This window comes from Tiliqua scincoides, chromosome 10 (assembly GCF_035046505.1).
Source record: "Tiliqua scincoides isolate rTilSci1 chromosome 10, rTilSci1.hap2, whole genome shotgun sequence".
In the NCBI taxonomy this organism is placed as follows: Eukaryota; Metazoa; Chordata; class Lepidosauria; order Squamata; family Scincidae; genus Tiliqua; species Tiliqua scincoides.
Window position 1 is genome coordinate 15,241,913 of NC_089830.1, and position 5,350 is coordinate 15,247,262.

General features: G+C 50.8%; 1 pseudogene; it reads right to left on the minus strand.

Annotated features, from left to right (window-relative positions):
* Window positions 1-3,825: 3,825 nt before the first annotated feature.
* On the minus strand, window positions 3,826-3,942 carry LOC136661981 (5S ribosomal RNA; annotated as a pseudogene).
* Between the last annotated feature and the right edge of the window lie 1,408 nt (window positions 3,943-5,350).

Genomic DNA, 5,350 nt, shown 5'->3' on the forward strand with positions numbered 1-5,350 from the left:
GCAGGATGCCAGCAGGTACCACCTGCTGAGGAAAAGATGCCAGGGATGATGTTCGTGTTCTAAAAACACTGGGAAGGCAGGGTATACATGTCTTAAATCAATGAATAAATGTCACCATCACACCCTGCTTTTGAGCATGTCGATTCATCTGGTTGGCACTTGTGGAAAGAGAAGGACCTTTTGGCATCACCCAGTAAGGCCACACATCTCTGGGGGTTCAAAGTGTACATTACTGTACACATCTTTGCTGGACCACACTGACTTAGAGCCTCAGTTTGGGTGGATCTACTGTGAGTCTCCCACACTCCCAGTTGAGCTCACCTTCAGTTCTTGGCTCCCCGTCACCATGGGCTCCTTGCCATCACCCTCTGTCTCACTCGGCCGGCTTGGGCTGCTATCGCTCGTGGTGATCTGCACAAGGATATCTGCTTTGGAGAGCTGCGCCCCCCGCTTGGCTGCAGGATTTATGGACAGACAGAGGTGTGAGCTGAAAACTTGGTCTTCTACAGGATTTCACTCCAGGGGATTTAAACAATGACATCTGCGCACATTCCAGATCTTGGAGAGCTCTGGGATGGGCATGAGAAAACACCAGGAAGTGGCAAGATGCACTGAAGCCCTTCTCTGATCTATCCCTATGTAGATTGGGTAGCATTATTCAACGGAGGCATGGGTGGATCCATATCCCCTTGGGCAGCTAGCTGGGAGAAGAGCAGGCCCATATATCTGCTGTTCGCAAGCTCCACTGGTGCCACCATTCCACCCACTGGTTTTCCCAAGAAACCGTGCAGGGGCAAGTGTCTGCCGGACCCCAGGAAAACTGCTCAAATGGTTGCGTCTGGAGCCGCCGTCCGTAGCAGGGAGATGTCAGGCCAATGGAAAAGGAGGGGGAGAGGCTTTGAAGACCAGGTGGGGATATTCAGTGGGCCTAACCAAGTCCACAGACCAGAGGAGCTCAGAGGAAGAGGGAATAACCCTGCCTCTATCCAGCATTCTGACAATGCAGCCTTAACTATAGGCTGGCAGCAAACAGATCATTTGATTTTGTACCCCAACTTTCTCCCCAAAGTGACTCAAGGATTGGTGACGTGGGCTGCAGCTCAGGGGCACAAGGCCCCACGTAATTCCTGGGAGGGCTGAGAACGGTTGGTTGGCAACCTTCAGTCTCGAAAGACTATGGTAGAAGCCTGCAGCACCCAGTATTCCCAAGCGGTCTCCCATCCAAGGATTAGCCAGGCCTGACCCTGCTTAGCTTCTGAGAATGACACCTCACCTTTCCCACAGCGCTTCCGTCGGTAGCAGAAAGAGATGACAACCACCAGGAGCAGGAGAACAGCAACCCCGGAGGCAGCTAAGCCCCCCATGATCAGGACGGACGAGACCTCTGCGGGGAGAATTCATGCCTTTAATTACTGGCATTTGATTTCATGCCATCTTAAATGATACCTTGTGCTTTCTTCTGGTTGGGGACCAGAGCACGAATGCAAGTCAAAAATGGACGGGTGTCAAAGCACAGACTTAGCTTGAAAATTTATTTTGGCCAGCAAAAAAACATAACTTTTTTGGTTGCAATCCTACCCTGCGCTGGAACAGGCAAGCCAAGAGGCTTGCGTTGTATCCAGCACAGGACAGGGGCCCAAGGCGGCCCAGCCAGAGGCAAGAGGAAACTTTTCCCCTTACCTCCGGGTAAGGTGACTTTTCCCCTATGGGTCTCCTTGGACTTGTGCCACCTCCTGAGGTGGCACAAGTCCAAGGACAGCGGAGTGGCTTGGAGCTGCTCCAAGCTCCCCGGGAACGGGGGTTGGGATCCAGCATAAGCGCTGGATCCCAGCCCCGCCTCCCGCTCCCCACCTGCCCACCGCCCGCCCTCCCCCCACCCAGGAATGCCTCCCTCCCCACCTTCCTTCCCGCCCACCCCAGAGGCTTGCATCAGCCCAGGCTGAACACAGCTGAAAGAGCAAAGTGATGAGCGTCAAGTGCAGTGATTCCCAAACTGAGGCTCCCTGGGAAGCCATGGAATCCAGCCAGGGGAGATGCAGAATCCTGGTGAAAATCTGCCACCCTATACACTATAGGATTGTAGCCCTAATGGGGAGCTGTGGCCAAAGGCCCAGTAGGTCAAGGGAACTGCTAGTTGGAAAGGTTTGGGAACCACTGCCCAAGGGGGGATGAAAGTCAAGGTCATGTTGTGTCACATCAGTATTCTGCCCTCCCCCTCCAGGACCTCAGTCTCAAGCTGGAGATTATCCCCTTTTCTTCTCCCAACAATCCCTGCCAAAGTATGCTGTACAGAGAGACAGTGGCTTGCTAAGGTGAGTTTCACTGCTCTGCTGGGCTCTGCACTTGGATCTCTCTGCTTTGAAAACAGGAGATCTGGCGGGGCCCCAGTGAGTTCACCATGAAGCTTGTTCCTGGTGAAATTAGTAGAGGGGGATGGGGAATCTTACCTTGGCGGCATAAGCTGACGGTAGCGGAACGTGCGCCAAAGTGATTCCATGCGGTACAGTTGTAGGCCAAGGTGAAGTCGCTGTCATGCGTTGGGTTGATCAGCAAAGCAGACAGCACCCCTTGGTCGGTCACTATGGTGTCCACCGTGAACCGATCTAGCGAGCCAGCATCCAGCACCCATTCACCCCACGACCAGGCCTGTTGCAAAGAGACAGGGGGGCAAATCAGAAGCCTGGACAGGTAGAAGATGATGGCTGCAATGCTAACCACACTTTCCTGAGAGTAAGCCCCAGTGAACAAAATAGGACTTACTTCTGAGTACACCTGGTTAGCCTCGTGCCCGATGGGTACCAAGCCCAAGGATCGACTCTAGACACTACGGGGACGATTGTCCATTCAGAACCTTCCAAGGTTTTGTGGGAAAATCTAAACTAGGGATTCTTAACCAGGGTTATCCATACCCTTTGGAGGTACCAGAACCCAATGAGGGAGGTATGGGACTCAGGCTGCAATCCTAACCACACTTTCCTGAGAGTAAGCCCCATTGAACAAAATAGGACTTACTTCTGAGTAGACCTGGTTAGGATTGTGCTCTCAATCTCTGAACAATTTAAAAAAATTGTTGTTAGATTAGGTGATTAACTATTACCATTATTTATATGGATCAGATTATTAAGTATCACCACTGTCAATGCAGATTGAGGCATTCTGATCCTTGCTATCCATATGTAAAGTAGAACCCCGCTGCTGACAAAATAGTGGTACCTAATAGGACTGGTGATGATGCTGATTCCTACAGACTAGTGAAGAAGGTATGGGGACACACTGGGCAATCTATGGGGGGTGGGGGGTCTGTAATAGTAAAAGGGTTAAGAACCCTGAACTAAGCAGTGTGGGTTTAAAATCATGGGTTCAATAACTCTACATTCTAACTACTTTGGCACACATGCATTCCACCTTTTCATCCAACTTCACAAATAATATCTGGTTTCTTTTGCATATGACATACCCTACTGCCTTTCCAAAGACTGGGGCTGGCCTTCTGAGGTGAGGGGAGGTTGTACACAGCCTGCCCAGGCCTCAGAAGGTCTTTGAAAAGCACTTCCAGCTTTGGTTGAAAACCAGGGGTGCCTTCAGGACTCCAGAAGGTCTCCAGGAGGCTTTATGAGGTGCAGGGACACTGCAGGCTACCTCCTCGCACCTCAGAAGGTCAGCCAGAGTCTTCAGAAAGACATTTTGTGAAAACCTGGAAGTGCCTCTCCAAAGGCTCCGGCTGAACTCAGAAGACCTCCTAGACACGACTTCCAGTCATGCCTGGGAGGTCCTCTGAGGTCCTCCAGTGGTTGGCAACCTTCAGTCTCGAAAGACTATGGTAGAAGCCTACAGCACCCGGTATTCCCAAGCGGTCTCCCGTCCAAGTACTAACCAGGCCTGACCCTGCTTAGCTTCCGAGATCAGATGAGATCAGGCATGTGCAGGGCAACAGTTGCTGCTCCAGTGTGGGCTTGCAATCCATGTTGAGTCAACTCCATGGATCACAACTCCATGGATAAGGAGGACCATCTGGTACATTCAGGTCTGGTTAAGGCATGAGGGTGGAGGGCAAAGGCGAGTCACGCACTTACAATCCTGTCGGGGGGTGGGACGCTCCCCACCAAACACTCCAGCCGTGCCTTGGCCCCCACTGCAGTCTGCAGGCTTGGTTCCGCGCCGATAATGGGCGGCCCTGAGGAAAAGACAAAAATGACGGATGCAATCAGGTCTGGTCAGATTTCCGCCAGGCTCACTGCAATAGGTTGCTGTGCATGACCTGGTTCCAAGACCCCTCACCATTCACAGCTAGTGCCTTCTCAGCCACTCCAATGCGTGGCACGATGGTTTTGCAGACGTACATGCCGGCATCTTCCTGCGTCACAGCCTTGAGGTGTAGCGCGTTTCCATTGCTCGACACCTGTGGGTACAAGTGAATTCAGATTTATTTACTGAAATGAAGGGATCAGTGCTCTTTTTCCAGCCCAAAAAAGGATACCCGGCCTCAGTTATCTAACCAGGGAACAGAACATCCTAAACTGAAGGCCTGTTTGGACAGAAGGGCTTCACAATTTTTCTGAGGATTCAAAGTGGGTGGGTCTCCTGGTGCCACAACCAAAACTGTGTCCTGTGTGTTCACAGGCTCAGTTCAGGTGGGGAGGAAGGCAGAAAGGGGTGCCCCCCGTTGACCTTGGCAGACAGTCAGAATAAAGCAAAGGTTCTATATCTCTCTTACTACCACCATGGTCTTCCACCTGGCCCACTGTGCTACGAGACAACAGGAGGGGGTAGAGGTTGGTGTTCCCAGATTTGTGTTTGGTAAATTACACACAATTTGGGAGCCTGAACTCCTTCTTGGTCCAGGCTAGGGTGAGAGGTGGACTCCCCGCCCAGGTACAGGTGAAAGAGGCATCAGAACCAACACCTACAGTCAGGGGCTTGGGCTGGGAGATAAGGCGGGCTCCAACTGCAGGAAAAAAGAGGAAAACAGGGGTTAGGGGGGCCCATCGCTCAGTAGTAGAGACCTGCTTTCCATGCAGAAGGTCCCAGGAGTGGATTTTCTTTTTTTTCTTTTAAAGACAGCGCTTGCCTTCTTTGTGAATGGCTTTTTGGTTGACAAGCAGTTCATTAAACATTCTTCTTAAAATCTGCAGTTTTATACACTGTTGTCTTCAATAGTGTGAATGAACGTGTGTTTATGCATGTATTAAATAGTTTGTTTTCAAAAAATTTGTATGTAGATACACATCTGCCTGTGCTGCTTCATACAAGTACTTATAAAATTAATTGGGGGGAGCTTTATAGTCAATTAAGGGTCTTGATCCGTGTGCATAATATAAAAAAACAAATTAAGCATGCTTTCTTGCTTCAG